This window comes from Adiantum capillus-veneris, chromosome 9 (genome assembly GCF_014529385.1).
Source record: "Adiantum capillus-veneris isolate H3 chromosome 9, ASM1452938v2, whole genome shotgun sequence".
NCBI lineage: Eukaryota > Viridiplantae > Streptophyta > Polypodiopsida > Polypodiales > Pteridaceae > Adiantum > Adiantum capillus-veneris.
Genome location: NC_140939.1, coordinates 27726240 through 27745097, shown reverse-complemented (window position 1 = coordinate 27745097; position 18858 = coordinate 27726240).

Genomic DNA, 18858 nt, shown 5'->3' with positions numbered 1-18858 from the left:
TAAGGTTTGATTGATGAGATGTTTAAGATTGTATGTATATGAATGTAATAGTTGTTTGAGTTTATTTTGTTATGATTGAAATATGCTAGTTTGTTAAGTATGTCGATGATAAGGTATTCTTGTTAAATGATTGAGTATGATGTGAATAAATTTATGTGTATGTGAATGGTGATGAATGTTTTTAACTCATGAGTTGACTTGATGAAAGTATGGAGTTGTGTTGTGAATGTTATATTGTGTGTGTTAATGATGATATTTTTGTTGTGTTTTATGATTTAATGTAATGTGTTTTTGATTGTAGTGAATGTTAGTTGATTTGGTTGCATTGATGTTGTTGTTGATTTGTGACATGTGTTCAGTAATAGTTCATGAGTATTGTCTTTTTGGATGAAGGATAATTTCTGTGTATAAGGAATACTTGCTCTTATAGTATTGATTTTGTTATTGTTGTTGATTAATGGATTGTATGATTGTTTTATTGTGAGGTTTAGATTCTTGCATGATTTGTAATTGTTGTTTGAATAATGTGACATAATGATGTTTTTTTTGAGTTGTATATATTTTTTGTAGTTTACTTTATTGGATATTACTTAGTGGTGAAGGATATTGTATCAAAACTCAGGATCGTATATACCATTCTAGTTAAGTTACCTGGATAGTACGACTACTATACGTTGTGTTGGAAATACGATTCCAACTTAAGTGCTATTTGAGAGATATGATTTCGCCTAAGTAGGCATACCGTCTAGAGAGAAGTCCTTAGTTGTTAGGTCTAAGCGCATCACAATTCTTGCTTATGAGATATAGTTTGTCAGCTAAGTCATGGTTTTTAGTTGTCTATGTTTTTAATAATGGTTTTTTTTAGTGCTTAGTTCACAGATTTGGGCATTGGTTCAGGTAACACCCTTTACTTCTATGGCCTATTTCGTCAAGGTAAGTATGAGGTACTTTTCCTCTTCATGGTAAGCATTTCTTTTATGCTATGCTTTATATGTGAACTATATGTTAGTTTCTGATTTTCTGATGCACATGACACGGTCATATTTTTTGGTCGGAATTAGAGGTTTGTGTACGCAGTACCTACCTTTCCTTTCACATATCAGCTTTCCATACGATGGACAAGAAGTTGCCCCACAGACATTACCTATCTTTTGGGTCAACATGTTTAAGACAAACATAGGACTACAGCGGTAGAGATCGTTCTTTTGGCACATGTTTTATTATGTGGACGTTCAACATGGTCTAGGAACTCAAGGAGTTCAGTTTAGCCACGATGTGGAGCAGGTTTAATAAGGGTCCCTCTCACTCATGTCGCTGAGTGTTTTACGTTTCCTCCACACACAAGTACATTTCGTACTTTTGACGGATGTTACATTTCTAACATCCCTATGTGAGACATATTCCACATGAGGAGAATATGAGTTCTTAAGGATTGACACTGGCGCCATTCCTTAATTATGTGTCGCGACAAAGTCCAAGGTGCTGGTCAATTCCATTCCCAAGACCATTCTAGCACAAGTACGGGGAACAGTTTCAGTGGGCCAGAAATTGTCGGTACTAGGTAGGGCTTGCTTACATTAGCAAGTTATGAATACAAGATGGTAGGGCTTGTTTATGGTAGAAAGTTCTGACTACCAGATGCAAATTTAATGGATAGTTGCTTAACAACAAGTTTCTATGGATACACAAGTGCATTTTAGTTACACACTTTAGACATGGAACATGTGTTTTCTGTTATGATCTAATGTGTTACCTAAGTAAATGAATGCTATCAATCTATGTTGATTCATGCATTCTTGTATTCTACATGCTAGGATAAAAGTTTGTTATTGCATACACACTAGGTGTCATGGGCCCTAGTGTTTAACACTCTTTTGTTTGAGGCGGCATGAGACTACATCCTCCAGTTGTTTCAAGGATGAAACCTCCCTTTCGAATGGAAGGAGTAAATTATCAATCATTCCTGTAACTTAAGTTATGAGCATGTTATAAAAAAAAGTTTATATTCTGCTACTTAAGAAAGGACAATAGACATGCTAAGAGCATAAACTTGCTACGAGCATAGACATATACCAGGAGCATAGACATGCTACAAGGCATAGACAATGAATGGATCATCTAAAGAGTGTTTAATGCGGTAAGCTAGAAGCAATCCATAAAGTATATGAGTAGTGTCATGTACAAAACCTAAGTGTTGTGCTACGAGCATAAACTATAGGTGGTTACACCATTCAGAGGTGCTAAGAGCATACACTTAGGATATGCTAAATAGCATATGCACATTACAACTCTTGATATGATTCTTATGGTACGATTTTAAGATGATTTGACTAGTCTACAATCAAGTCTATTGCTTTACGACTTTTGTGAAAACTTATCCTTTTCACTCTAGTTTTCGAGGACGAAAACTCTTCCTTAAGGGGTGAGTAATGTAAGGACAAGGATCCTATGGGGCAAGGCCCAACCTAAGGGGTTAGGGACCTAGGCCAAGGGCCTCGACTAGACCAGTGTGGACTAGGGATCCGCTTAGGGCAAGAGCTAGGAGCTATGCCTATATATAAGGCGGTAGGGAGGAGGATCTGACATCTTAGTCTCCTAGGCCTTACACTTTTACTTACAGAAGGGAGAGCCTTCCATTCCTTTAGTGAGAGAGTGCAATGGACACAAACAAAGTGGTGAACACTCTGAATGAAGGTGCTGCGAGTGAGAAATAGAGAGAGAAGAATGTTGTCAAACCCTCCTCCAAAGGCCCCACTCTCTATGGCGAGAGCAGTCTACTATTGATTGCACAAATCTCTACAATGATTTGGACTTGCCGACGATGTCGACGACGATAAGCACGACGACAAGACGGGCCGAAATCTGAAAATGCTAATGGCTGAAATCTGCAAATCTTTATCTATTGAATTCTGACTCTATGTCGGTGACGACGGCGATGACGACGATGCAACTACAACGCGCTGGAAATGCAGATGCTAAAATCTACGTTTTCTGGGTTGAAACTGCAAATCACACTGGATCTGATCGTGCGGCGAGGATCTGTTGCGGGGGTTCTACTGCGGAGTCTTGATGTTGAAAACTGAAAACGCTGGTGCTAACTGAGGTTCTGTCACGATGAATCTGCCAAACATTGAGTTGCTCTGGTGATCTAAAAACGCTAGGTTGAATCTTTGTCTTACTGATATAAATCAGCTAACGCTAGGGCTGATCTGTGGTCTTCTGTCGCTAGGCTCCTATAACAAAAAACGTTGGGCTTGTTCTACTGAAAACGCTAGCTGTGTTGATACAGAAACGCTCATCTACTACAAAAACGTTAGGTGTTCTGTGGGGATCCTGCTGAGAAGGTGCCTGTTGAACATGCCTCTTCTGCCAGAAAGTGCTAGCACTGGGTTTTCTTATATACTTGGCTATCAAAATTGCCCTACCTAGTTCCCAACGAATTCACTTCAAAGTAATAAGTGAAAATTTGCTAAAATAGGGAAAATAGGTCTATGCACTATAAAATGCTCCTCATGGGTTCGCATTGAAATTTGATGGTCATGTTGTGTGCAACCAGAGGATATGCATCTATTCTAAGTGCCTAGACATGCACAATCTGGGAACAGACTCACAAAAGTGCCAGATCACTTCTTTAGCTAGACTGAGTGAACCTTTGTCATGAAGTGGCTTGTCCACGTACACATAGGGTTTGATGTGCACGTGACACTTGCAGTAGCTAAGTCTCTCAAGCACCAAGTGGATTAGTGTTCCATTCTGGAATTAATCCGCTAAGATAAATGACTAAGGCTTTATCTTCTCTACCTCATAGTCGAGGACGACTATGATTTCAAGAGAGAGGTAAAATCTAATATCTAACTAACCAAATGATTTTTTGGTATTGAACTGATCATTTAATGTGGGGAAATAAACGGGAACAAGAGTTAGAATATAGACATATGCTTTTAGATCTATCTCAGCACGAGACCAAAGGGAGAGAAGGCAATGGGTCCAAAAGAAAGATGTCTATCAAAGATAAATGACCAGATAATGAAGCTTAAATTACCTTAGGGTTAGATTCATTAAAGACCTTCAAAGGTTAGTGTTAAATGTCCTTAGACCTAGGATATTAGGGTAATATTTTAGACCTTAGCTAAGCATGTGCTTCAGGTACTTGTCGTGCTTGAGCTAACTAAGGTACTTGAGGTGCTTGCCCTGCTTGATGACTAAGGTGCTTGAGGTGCTTGTCATGCTTTAGGACTAAGGTGATTGATGGGATTCATGAATAAGGTGCTTAAGAAGTGAGGTGTTCCAAAGTCAACCTAGATCCCTACACAAGGTGGGGCCAGCCCTACAAGTAGGGGCATGAGAGAGAAACACACACTCACTCAAGGCAAGCCCAAGACAAAAGAGGCAACAAGGACACATGCCAAGCTCCTCCCCATGTTGCCCTCATAAAGTGTTTAAAGCCTATTGGGTTGGCCTCTAAAGGAGTCCAATGAGAATTTAGCTTATTCAATAAATTGTTTAAGCATTATTGAAGCCCTCTCCCTCAAAGGGGAAAGGAGGACACTTGTCCAAAGGCTACTTCTATTGCTGGAAATGACCTAGCTTGTGATTGGCTAGGCTTGACATGAGCCAATGAGCTTCAAGCATGAGATATAAGGAGGGGTTGACCCACGCTAGGAGGGGGTGTGCTTGCAAGATATGCACCTCAACACACACTCACACGCACTCTCATTGTCTGAAGCAAGAACTTCCTCTCCTTCTCCAAGCTTGTTGAGAAGTTGAAAGCCTACACCAACACCTCTTGGCTATGGAATGAAAATCCAAGCAAGATCCATGCTCCAAAGAAAAAGCTTGCCATCTTCTTCATCTCCATTACTATGCTACTATGCTATGCTAGTCTACAAGAGTAATACAAGTGAGCAGACTATTTCTTTCTCATATATTACTTCTTCTTCCTTTTCCCTTCCCTCACTCCCTGCTAGCTCTCTCCAACTCTAAAGGTGTTTGATATCTTGGGATTGATCCGGGGATATGTTATGCTTTTGCAAGTTAATGAAGGGCATAATTTGGAATGAAGTCTATCATCTTCATTGTACCAATGAGGTCTCAAGGAACACAATATTGTATTCTACCAAGTCTCTCTTTATGAGGGAATCTATAATACAAAAGCCTATTGGAAGGGGGACCGGCTCCACATAAATCCGCACCTCAACTATTGTCAATTTCTCTAATATTATCTCTCTTTTACAAGTATTGTTCATGCCAAGCTAATCAGGTTAATTTTCATATTGCTACCTTTAATCATTTACTCTTCTTAAAGTCAATTTTATAGCCATATTCCATTACACTTTAACTTCAATATTATAAAATAATAAAATACTTCCTTTCCTTTCAAACTTAATGTGTATTTTTCCATATTGAAATTCCACTAATATGTGATCCGCGGGTTGTTGTGGCTAGTTAGAAGCAAGTCTTAACTCTATGGCGTTCTCCTCCCTCACCTCCTTTACTTCACCATGGACATCCCCTCTTCTTGGTTTGTGGTGCATGCTCCACTCCTTTTCTTACGTTCAGAAAACCTTTGCTTCTTTCACTCGTTAATTCCATATCCATGCAAACTCTACTCTTCCATATTGCTTTTATCCTCCCTTCAAGCCTTAGTTGCCTTCTTTTTATACAGCCTCATCTCACTTCCTGTAGCTACATGTAATCTTTACTTTGAATTTTAGTAAACTCCCCATGGGAGATGCCATATGGTCGGCCGGCCCTTTCACATGTAGTTTTACACACAATATCCATTAAAGTTTTTTGACAAGCACCACGGCCCATGACCTACCAATGAAAAAATGCCCTGCAAAAATGACTCTTGGATAAGAAGATTCTAGTTCGAAAAGGCCGCGTTCATCTTACAATCACCATTTTGAGAGCCGTAACCGCCTACCACTATATTTGATTGAGGAAATGCAATCCACATGCTTGAGAGCACGTATGCATCTTCCAATTTTCTCATCTTGACCATTTTTCAAATTTCCAAGGCTCCTATCTAACAAGCATCAAAGCCAGAAATTCCGGACAGATAAATCATGTATCTTAGACTTGCCACATCTTCCTATGGCGAACTCCAACTGATGCACTGTAAAACTAGACATGGAGAGAAAATTTGAGGCAACAAAACCTCCACATGAAAGCTGAAAATGATAAACTTGGCACACATCAGCTGACCCATAGGAAGAAAAACCGGACCCCTCCAAACTTTCAAACACTCATAACTTTCACAGATGACTTCCAAACTGAAAGTTGTAAAGATAAATTTAGAGAGTCCATCAATGACATCACAATTTAGCGATAAATACACTTCTCAGCTTTGAAGCATGCCAACCAACTAGCTTAAAACATCAACATTGGTCCCAAAATCACATTATTGCGTATATGTATCATCAATGCACTTCCCCTACATTGCAGACCACAACATCTAATAGATCCCATGAGCTCTTTGCATGCATATATAAGGTTTTGCGCATTGTATCGAATTAAACTCCCCATCATTTCCTTTGAGTTTCAGTCTTACGAACGTACTCCCCAGGCGGACTATTTAATGCGTTAGGTTGAGATCCCGATCCGTGGACCAAGGACGAACACTCATCGTTTACGGCATGGACTACCAGGGTATTAAATCCTGTTTGCTCCCCAAGCTTTCGCATTAACATCTATACCTAGCACTTTTCTTCTATGTCAACCATCTTTGGTTGCACTAGCTCTCACTAAAACTTTGCAATCTACTAATCCATATGAGGCATGGCATGATAAGAAGCCTTCTATTAGTCACTTGCATGTTTTTGATTGTTTTGCTTATGCTCTAATGCTGCAACAACAACGCAATGAATTGAATGACAAGACTATCAAATGCATCTATTATTGTTACAATGTTGAGATTAGGAGCTACATGTTGTTTCATTTACGATCGAAACGTATCTTGATTTCTTCAGATATTGTTTTTGTGCAACAAGATATAGTTCAACCCTCGTTGTGTTATACTAAAGAGACAAGTGTAAGCTCTCAAGAAATTTTTGATACCGTGTTGCGTCTTTTCCATTGTTTGATTACAAATGTAAGTCCAAATGAGGCAAATATTCAACCTATACAAATTTCAAGTGTATTCATATATCAAACTATTTCTAATACAGATGTACAGTTCATGAGGACAAGGCTCAAAATGAGAAAGATAGCGCTATACCGAATTGGTTGGTGCATACTCACGTGATAGTAAATTTGATGCACCTTCATCTATTCCTAGGGGATTCACTCTCTATAGAAAACGATATGCCACCTGTGAGCGCAAAGTCTTGGAAAAACCGTCTATTTACGACTCATATGAAGTAAAAATGACCCCCCTTTCTACACTTATACGATATGTAGCTACCAAAATTATTATTCCCCTAACTTATCTAAGTTTTGGTATAACTTATCACCTTCAAGTTTAAAAAACCAAACTTCATGCTATACAAGTTAGGACTTTAAAGTCAATACTTAATCATATTCTCTTTACAGGGACATGAAATTGGGTAACCACATGTAATTCACTAGAAATAATTGGCTTATTTACTATCAAAAATCCCTAATTCATATGTCCATATGTATGTTATCAATCTGTGCCACTATCCTAAACACTGCTTATTCCCCCCTTGAAGTATATATCCCAATCCCCCTCCCTTATGTTTTAGTAATGAAGGAGAAATTATTAGGGGCCTATTTCTGGCCTATTTCTAACTTATACGCTTATCTAAACTACCAAATAACCCCCTTTCCTTGCACTTACGTGGTACAATAAGTTTCTCATGGTGAATCCCCCAGGATTTATTCGTACTCAATCGGGTTCTCATCATATTTCTTGTTCATGAAATTGTTAAGCTTTGTCTGTGTGATGAGGAGGAACCTCTTACATTTGATTAAGCAGAAAATTTAGAAAATTGGATGGGTACTATGCATGATGAGTATCAGGTACTTGAAAGCACAATACTTGGTCTTTATGTAATTTGCCTCCTACGAAAAGGCCATTGATACAAAGTGGGTTTATAAGCTAAAACATAAGTCGGATGGTAGTATTGACCACTACATAGAAAGGCTTATTGCCAAAGGAAATGATTAGAGAAAGGCCATTGATTATGAAGAACCTTTTGCTCCCATTTTTTCTATGACTATTGTTCATCCATTTGTGTATTCGCAGCTTATTTTGGATGGTATGTACATCAGTCGGACATTAAAACTACAACCTTTAATGGTGACTTATATATTGAGGAAGTGCATTTAATGCAATCTCATGGTTTGTCAAGAAAGGACAAGAAAAGAAAGTATGTAGATTCAATAAAGCATTATATGGTTAAAAGAAATCTTCTCATGCCTTGTATGAGAAAAAGCCTAATCATTTGAACATGGCTTTTGAAATAGCTCAATTGAGAGCAAATTGTATCTAAAAGATGCGGATGATATATACCTTATCATTGTTGTATATGTGAATGATTTGCTGCCCACATATCCATATGAGTCATTTATTCCTGAATTTATGGTTGGTTTGAATGTCACATTTGAGACTTTTAGATTTGGGGCTTTTGCATTATTACTTGGGCATTCAATTGAAGCAAAGTGATGAAGGTATTGCATTATGTTACACAAAGTACATGCAAACTTTGCTAAAAAGAGTTGGACTTGATGATCGCAAGCCACTTGCCACTCCTATGTAGACAGGTTTGAAGTTAACCCTACATGGTGCTAGAGATCCTATATATCTTACCCTCTACAAAGAGTTGTTTATTGTCTCATTAATGTATGTATTGCAAGGATTTATATTCAGTTTACAGTTTCACAAGTGAGCAGATTCATGCATAGCCTAGGGTCTAAAAATTGAAAGCCAGTTAAGAGAATCTTTGTCAAGTGCAATGGAAGTTCAAGGAATTTAGCCCAAATCTAGCTAGTACTTTGCACAAACACAAGGTTTCTTTACTTCACCTGAAATAACTGAACACAATGAAAGAGAGAGTTAGATAGTGAAGAAAGATGACACTGCATATCGAGTCCCAACTACCCTAAAGGGCCCTCTTGCTCTCTTGTGAGAGCAAGTACTTGTTTAGATTACTTACACAATGTTGATACAATGGTCCAATATTGAACGTTGATCCTAAATACAAATGAAAAAATGCTAAGATTGATCTCATGCAAAAATACTACAGTTATCTAATGTAAAAATGTATGGTTTCACTGATGCATAAACACTGGGTTGAACTCATTGTGGGGTAAAGTAATGGAAAACAATGATGATGTTGCGATATTGAGATGTAAATGCTAGGTGTTGAGATTAGGTTTCGATGACCCTAAAAAACAGAAGGCGAGTGACTCTTTTACAGGGTTTTTTCTCATTTGCCCTACCTACGTTTTATAAATATCATATCAAAGTCACTCATTAATAAATGACTTACGTGAGTATTCATGCCTATTGTATGCTTAAATGATTGTATCATGCAACAGAGGGGATACAACTATGACCTACCAAATCATGTGCATCCTTCTAGAGGCTCAAAAAATGCTAGTCTAAATCCTAAGCCAGCTAAGTGTGATGATAACATGTAGCAATAGCTTGTCTACGAGGCTCATATGAAATGCACACATGATAATATTCCACTATGTGAGGAACACTATAAATTTTGGGTTGTTTTATCCCAATGGGGAATCATTATTGTCAGATTACATGTCTTTTCTGACTCAAAATGGGGTTAGTTGCTATGAAACCAAGTCTCCCACAAGAGGGTTTTGTTTCATGCTCAGTAGTCCAGGCATACTCTACATACCTCTAGTTATAGGGTTGAGTACATGGAAACTTTCATATTTATAATTGAGTGTGTGTGGCTTAGATGCTCCATAGATTAGTTGGGTAGGACTCTGAAACTCTATCTACCCTAACAATCAGAGACCATTGAGAATGGGAAGGAACCGAGTCTTCCATGCTCACACTAAGCACATTGAGGTGCATTATCACTACGTCAAGGAGAGACTCACGACTAGAGAGATCATCTTGGCTTATGTGCCAACCTAGGAAAAACTTGCAAATCCATTCACAAAGGTATTTCCTCATGGGAAGTTCAAAGCTTTTTGTAAATCTTTGGACTTGCTTCCATTAGTAGATTGATCTATGTACAAGTTCTTGTTCACCACATTTCAAAGGAGGATTTGTTACCACGTATATGGTAGTGATGTGTACACACTTAGTATTTCCAAGGCCTATTCTCCCTCACTAGGAGGGTTTTACCTTATGTGCTTTGTTTATACACCCATCACTCTATGACTATCTTAGTTTGTATACGGACACTAGGTAATACATCCTCTATTGCACGCCTTGAAGCTCTTCTCCATCTCCAAGTTGTGTGTGCATTCCTATAACCCTAATTCCAACAACGTGTAGGTGAGAACAAGTCCCAGTGGAAAGCCAAATATATTGTTCCTCCCATTATTATGTTCCATAAAATCAAATTTCAATACCCAACGAAGCATAAGATTTAAGAGGGGCTAAAAAGAGGTGTCAAACTTGAGTTTTTCGTTGCTAAAAAGCATCCAAATATGCAACCTCCTCAACAAGCCCGAGCTCTTCTGTAGGACTCTCCAAATCCACGTTTTTTCGAGCAACCTCCTCTTTCCCCTCTGAAGAGCTTTCCTTTGCAGGCTTCCGGCTCCAGTTAGGTCCTCCCCATGGCGCATCCCACCAACCTGTCTATAGCGCTCCCATCTCCCCTCCTCCTACAGATGTCTTGCAGCCCTTCGTTCTCTATCACAAGCACACCCCTTGTCTTTGACTGCCGGCTCTTCTCCTACCTGGCTACCAACCAGTGCCCCTCTCTCGACCCTCTCGACCCTCTCTCCTCTCGCATACAGCCCTGCTTACAACACCTACCCCTTCCAACTCTGCAACCACCAACCATATCCCCTTGGAGTACTCAGTTCCTTGCAGGTTGCCGCCTCCCTAGCTCCCTTCCAGTGCTCGTAGCACGTTTACATGATGCAGCTCTGATATCCCTCTCCAGTACACATCCCTTTCACCCCTGGCATTGGCGTGTCCTTTCTGCTTCTTGCCCGCCCCCCTCCCCCCCCCCCCCCCCCCCCCCCAACTCACGGTCCTACCTTCCTTTTTTTGGTCAAACTTTGGCGGCCAGCACTCGGTGCTCCCAAATACCACACACCCCCCCGCCCCCCCCCCCCCCCCCCCCCCCCCCCCCCCCCCTCCCTTCTCTGCAGTTCGTGGCCGCCCTTTTCATGCTCTCCTCTGCATGCTAACTCCCTTCATGCCATGCAGCTCCACCTCCGCCAGTTGCAGCTCAATTTTGCTTAATAAACTCCAGCTAACTTTATATACATATATTAAAAAAAGCTTTTGCTTGGACTTGGTTCCCATAGGCAACCATCGCTCTCGGCTTCGGACAACCAATGGTTGGCCCTTTGGGCGCCCTCCAAGTACACCACAATTAGCTTACATATCCACCAAGGTACTGCTAAAGCGCAACATGTCCGACCAAAGCATTGCTACACACAACATGTATCGTCGATAACTTCCTCGCCATTGCCTTGGGCATATCTTGCAATGAATTTACTGCAAGAGACACATTTCGAAAACCTCCTCTAGCACTTTTTTACTTCTCGATGACCTACTAAGCATATCCTGCAAATAAGCATGATCTGTAACTTTTGGCCCTATTTCCCACGGTGGAAGCGCACCGACATGACAAGGGGACGGGAACGGGAGGGAGGAGGGGTCTCGAAATGAGAACGGTGCCAAGGTGGGAACGGTAGACTAAAGAAACTATATATATTATATGTATTATAAGCTCATATATCGGTGCAAAACTGTAAGCTAAGCTTTGAATTCGACCATTCTAATTAGAACCATATTATGCATGTTTTACGATGATGGAGCTTTAGCAAGGAGAGTAGCTTAGTACAGAGAGATGTTCAAAGCTTGAGGAGGTGAGACAAACACCCAAATCAGCCCTCCGAATAGCCCCGAACTTGTCCCCAAATAGCCCCAAATCTATCCCCAAAGAGCCCCAAATGGCTAGGAAAGAAACATTGACTTTTTCGTTGATCGTTCCGGATGCCGTTCCACCCCATTCCCCTCGTTCCAAATCAACATCCGGTTACACCACGTTCCTGAAAGGTATTCCATTCTCGACTCCCTTTCGGGAGCCGGATCTGTCTGGAACACCGTTTCAGGATGTTTAGGGTGTGTTTTGCCCATTCCCTGTTACACTGAGGTCAATGGTCGATTGGAATAGAAATCGGTTAGGAACCTTGATGAGCGGAAAGCAATGGCCAACATGCTTCTTTTGTATGCAATTTTCTCTCTTATGTTTTATTTTCAAATCATACATACCCTAGCAAAGAAAATGTAGTGGACAACGCGATGTCAAGAAAGCCATACATAGTGCATTTATGTTGCATCTCAGAATGACTCATCAATTATGTGTGAGAAGCATGATACAAATGCTGATTTTTCAATTATATCGGCTAGTTTGATGGTTGGTCAGTCACATGCTTCTCATGCCATCAATAATGAGTATTTAATGAAGAATAATCTTTTAGGTGTTATAATGGAGTTGAGGCATAAAGCTATGGATGCAGGGCTAGAAACATACATTTTTCCTAACCGATCAAAATAAGGGGAAACTTGAAATTCTCCCGGTTTTTAGGTCAAAATTTGAAGCTTTAGCTAGGAATTACACTAAAACTTGTGTAAATTTGTCGGTTGTTTTAAAGGCAAACTCAAAATCTAACCGGGATTTTATAATTTCAGCCGGTTAAAATACACTACACCCCGGTTTTTTTCTAACATTGTATGGATGAGTGCCTTGCTCCTCCTTGTTGGTAATAGGGGAATATTGCATACAACACACACTATAGAGTAGTATTTCTTTCCGCCAAGTATTTCAGTTTCATTGTCATATCATCCTCAAATGGATGGACAAAGTGACGTTGCAAATTCAGCGATCTTGGACCTTTTGAATTGTTGTGTTGTAAAGAAAAAGACTTCATGAGAAACGTATCTGCAGCTTGTGAATTTTTCTTAAAACCATACAGCGCATGCATCATAGAAACATGGAGCGACAACAAGAATAGGGGATGGGTATGGCAGGATGTTAAAAGCTAGGGAACAGTCTTGAGGGTCGGAATAGGAAAAAGGAATTCATTTTTCTCAATTTTCTTACATGTTTGTATCATAGTTTTAAGAACACTATGAGCATTAAAGTGAATTAAAAAAAGACAAGAAACGTGACTCATAATAGCAAAATACGCCAATAAAATATCGATGACGTGATAATAAATATTGTTAGATAACTACATGCCTCAAAGGCTCAAAATAGCAAGTGATAAAGAGTCTAAAAAGGCTAAAACATAGCTAGGGAGGGGGTGAGCTCCTAATGGCACACCAAAGCGTGAGAGCTCTTACCTGATGAGAGTAGATATAGGCTTGCCTCTTGATAGAGAGTAGACAGAGGCTAGAGAGAGAGAGAGAGAGAGAGAGAGAGAGAGAGAGACTTCATGCTTGATAGAGAGTAGATAGAGGGAGCTTGATAGAGGGAGCTTCAAGATTGAACTTTGAGAGCTTGATGCTTGAGAGAGAAGAGGCAACTTGCCAGTTTGCCGCCAAGGCCCAAGTGAGCTTGCAAGTGAGGCTTGAGCTAAAGCATAATGATAAGTAAGATTCAAGAGCTTGGGGCTTTGAGCATCACATTGAGGAGGCCTCCTTTGAAACGCCTCCAAAACACCTCCAAAAATATTCCGCAAACAAGGTTTAAAAGGGTCCTAAAGCCCCCCAACAATTGACCATTCAGAAAAACTACACTAAATCCAAAGAAAATGGGAGATCTATTTTCAAGTTGTAGAGAAGAGAATTTGGAGTTACTACTTCAAAAGAGGATGTTGAACGTGGCCTAAAGACCTGTTGGAATTGGGGTTGTAGGAAAACACAAACAACTTGGACAAGATGAACGAAGCTCAAGGCACACAACAGAGAGTAAATTACTTAGTGGTCAGTGGCAAGATAAGATAGCCCTAGAGTGATGAGGGTATATACAATGCACGGAGAAAAAACCTCCTAGTGAGGGAAAAAATGCCCACACGGTCAAGCTGATCTCTCCTGCTAAGAGCCTCTCCCTGACATAGTGGTAATGCACCTCAATGTGCTTTGTGCGAACATGAAAAACTGGATTCCTCGCAACTACCAATGCGCTCTGACTGTCAATGTAGATAGTGTTGACAGTGTTGTGTCCAACACCCAAATCAACCATAAGGCGTCTGAGCCATACACACTCAATTGTAGCTGTGAAGACTGCGTGCAGCTTCAGAATTTGAAGTGGCCACAGTAGATTGCTTCTTTCTCAACCATGATATGCATGGACTACCAAGCATGAAACAAAAAACACTTGCGGACACTCATGTGTCAAAATAACCAATCCAATCTGAGTTTGAAAAAGCATGTAAATCTGGGGGCAATGATCCCCCCCTTGGGATAAAACAAGCCAAGATGTAAAGTGCCACTCAAGTAGTGAAAAATCCTCTAAGTGACTGCCTGCCAATGCTTAGACCCTAGGCTATGCATCAATCTGTTGATCTTTGAGACTGCAAATTGAATATCCAGCTTCGTGTTGCATACATAAATAAGGTAGCCAACAGCAATTTGGTAAAGAGTGACATCAGCAGGATCACCACATCATGAAGACTCAACTTCAAACATGTTTCCATGGGAGTGGCAACAGGTTTGAAATCCTCTTAAGTCCAAACTTACATAGCAATGTCTCTATGTAACTTGTCTGATTGAAGGGAATAGCACCATAACACTACTTAAATTGTATACCCAAGTAATGATGTAACAACCCTAAATATTTTATCTTGAAAGTAGCATTCAAATCAACCTTAAACTCAACAATATGTCTCTCGTTTGGTCCCATGACCAACAAACCATCCACATAGAGAATCACAATGAGAAGTACATCACCCTCGTGCTTTACATGCATTGTGCTTTCTCTTGGACTCTTACGAAAGCCTCATTTGACCAAATGAGTGTCAACCTTCTCATACCAAGCACGAGGAGATTGCTTCAATACATACAAAGATTTCTTACATTTGCACACTTTATCCTCTTGTCCTTTCTTGACGAAACCGCGAGGCTGTGTTACATAAACTTCCTTAAATATGTCACCATTCAAGAAAGCAATAACAATGTCTGACTCATGTACACCCCAACCAAAATGAGCTACCAATGCACATAGAAAACGCATAGTATTCATACGACAAGTGAGAGAAAAAGTATCTTCATAATCTATGTCTTTTCGTTGTGCAAAACCCTTTGCAACAAGTCGAGCCTTATAGTAGTCAATCTCACCATCCGGCTTGTGTTTCAACTTGTAAACCCAATTTGTACCAATGGTCTTTTTGCCATGAGGCAAATCACATAAAATCCATGTGTCATTTGCTAAAAGTGCATAATATTCTTATTGCATGGCAACCATTCGATTTTTTTAATTTTTTGATTCATTAAAAGACAAAGGTTTCTCAGCATCACATGAACTAGAGATAGCCAAAACATAGCGATCTAATACATAAGATTCATGGCAAGAACCTGAACGAGGATAGCTAGACAAAGGTGCATCCAATTTACTATCATGCAAAGTATGCACCATCCATTGAGACATACCTCTAGCCTACTCATTCTCAGTACTTTCCTCATCAAGTACATCATGTACATCTGCATCAGTAATAGACTGATCTATAACATTTTCAAAAATCCCCATAGACTGTACATTTGCCTCATTGGAATTTACATTCAAAATTCCACCATTGAAAAGAGGCAACAAACTGTCATAAATGTCCTGTGAGCTTACATCAATGCCTCTAGTACATGAGAGCAAGGACTGAACAAAACCTTCCACAAACACAACATCCCGTGAGACCAAGATACGCTTTGTTTGCGGATGATACATCATGTAACCTTTGCTTTCAGCACTATAACGAGCAAAAATACATTTGACAGTTTTATCATCCAATTTTGTACGCTGCGTTTGTGTCACTAAAGCATATGCCAAACTGTCAAAAACACGCATGTACTCAATAGAAGGCTTTCTATCATGCCATGATTCATATGGAGTCATAGACTGCAAAGCTTTTGTAGGACACTTGTTAAGTACAGGCTGGTCCCCCCCTCCAAAATGATTTATATTATAGGTTCCCCCCATCAAGGGAGACATTTTACAATACAATGCTTTGTGTTCCTTCAATAACTTGCTGGTGCAATGAAGATGGAAGCTTCAAGCACCGTGCATACACTTGTAAAACACAACATCAATTCGCTCACGGTCTCAGACCCAACACCTCACACACCTTCGAAGATGGTGAGAGCTAGGGGGGTATGAGAGTAGACTGAGAGGAGGAAGGAGTATTCTTACGAGAAAGAAGTATATCTCTACACATAATCACTCATAAAATCTTAGCATAGCTTAGTAATTAGCATGGTAGAGGAGATGAGCATGCATTGGAGCTTGGCTCTTGGTTGGATTTTCATCACAAAGCCGAGAGTTGTTGGTGTAGGCCTCCCTTCTCACAAGCTTGGAGATTCTTCTTTACTTCACACATGAGATTGTGTGTGTGATAATGCCTTGCCAAAATCAGCTCCCTCTCTCTCTTGGTCGACTCTCACTATTTTTACTCATGCAGGAACCCCGTTGGACCCTGCAAAGTTTAGCCAATGATAATTGAGAAGCATAAGTGATAGCCTTGTGACATGTGTCCTCCTTTCCCCTTTTGTGAGAGCTTTAGGTATTTAATTAATGCAATTAAACTCTCATTGGACCCTTTTGTCTCGAATAGCCGCAAATCAGTGTCAAAAACGATGTGCCAAGCCGAACCGTCAATGCTCAAGGCCGTAGAAGAAGAATACCGAGATGTTCAGAAAAAAAAGGCAAAATCGGTGTTAAAACCGGTATCGGGTTGCCGAAATCTGAAGTGGAGAAGAGGAGAAAAAATCGCCGTAAAGGGCGGCGAAACTGGGCCGATGCCGGGTGATGTCTGGGCTTACTTATCCATACCTGCACACGTCTGCCTGTGTGTGTGGGAGCACGCCAAAAGAGACGGGCTCTATCTCACTCCTCTCACTCACTCGCTTTCACTCTCTGAGCTGTCTGTCAAGCTGTAAGCCATTCCGGGAGTGTGTGAGAGCGTGGTCAAGAGTTCGGGTCGGTGTAGCTCATGTGAATGAGCCGTTGATTGCAAGTCCGGGAGGGGGGGCGGGGGGGTCGAGAACCCTATGGGAGCAGCCCCTTGCACACACTCAATGTGTGAGGGAGTCGAGAGAAAAAATTTAATTTTGCCTGTCGATTTTTGCAGCTTGACGAGCCAGACGAGGTAAGAGGGTTGTGTATGTAACGCTTCCCTGCTCCCGGTTCTGTGCCTGCACCCACCACAATTCCTCCCTTTGGCTTGCTCTTGACCTACTGCTCGACTAAAATTGTCTCTCACAGAGAGTGTCTGTGTATCCCGAGTCTGCTCACGGCCATGGTTCTTGGCTTCAATTGCTTGCAGAGATCCGATTTCCCTGCTGCTTGTGTTGCCGACAACCCAAGCTTGTCAATGCTCTGTGCTGCAGACGGTGTGTGTGTGTGTTGTGCTATACACAACACCAAGCTTGCAATATTTTCATTTGCAATGTTCTCCAATGCTAGAATTGCCCGACCTTCGACTGCTGCCCGATTCCCCTGCTGCTTAATGTCGAGATTCGATTGCTATGCTTCCATTGTCACGAGCTCAATGCTGACCTGCTCCTGCTGTTCGGGTTGCACCTCTATTTGCTTGAAGCTTCCAAAACTCCATTTCCCTTCTAGCTCACAAGTCCTGAAGCTTCCAAAAGTCCATTTCCCTTCTAGCTCACAAGTCCTGCCGACTTGTTGAGCCCCAGAGTTTCTCGGGGCTTTTCCTAGAAATTGGACTCTCAGTCCAGGTGGCAGCCACGTCCCAACCTACGTGGAAACAGGTTGGCAAGCAGGAAAAAAAGCCGTGCGCTGACGACCCCACATAGTGTGGATGTGGAGGGAGAGAGAGGTTGGGAGTGACGGAATTGGCACTTCCAAATCACATCAACATCCACATAGGGTGGATGTGGAGGGAGGGGGAGAGAGAGAGAGAGAGAGAGAGAGGGGGAGACCCAAGGTTGACTAAGCCATTTTTGACAATGGGATTTCTTTCTTGTGTCCGTGTGGGTGTGGGTGTGGGTGTGGGTGTGGGTGTGGGTGTGTGTGTGATAGAGGTGTTGGGGGGTGGTGTAAATTTCAATTTTCTAATTTTGGGCATGTTCAATCAATTGTGTGCTCAATGAACACTAACAAGACCTGTATGTGTGTGTGTGTGTGTGTGTGTGTATACTTTTTTTTGGGGGAGAGAGAGAGGAGAGAGAGAGAGAGAGTTAAGTCCCGTTGAGCTATTGTCATTCAATTTTCGTTTTTTAGCTTGGACATTGGACTGCCTTTAACACTAGAATGGTAACCTAACAGGACATAAAAGTGTCCTTTCAGGGTTTTGGAAAAAAATTCAAAAACCATAGTAGATCCACTCATTTTGAAAAATCCTTTCATGAGCTTATAATTCAATAACTACTACATATGGAAAAAATGAGAAACTTCTAATTTTTCTAATCCCTTGGTCACTACAAGCCTCCAAAGTTGATGGGCCAGTGCATTTTGCCCAAAAGAGCAATTTCTTAATGTTGATTGCATATAAATAAGAGTGGGGATTTTTTGTAGGACATGAGATAAAATGTCCCGTTAACTTCAATGGGTTCGTGACCAAAAC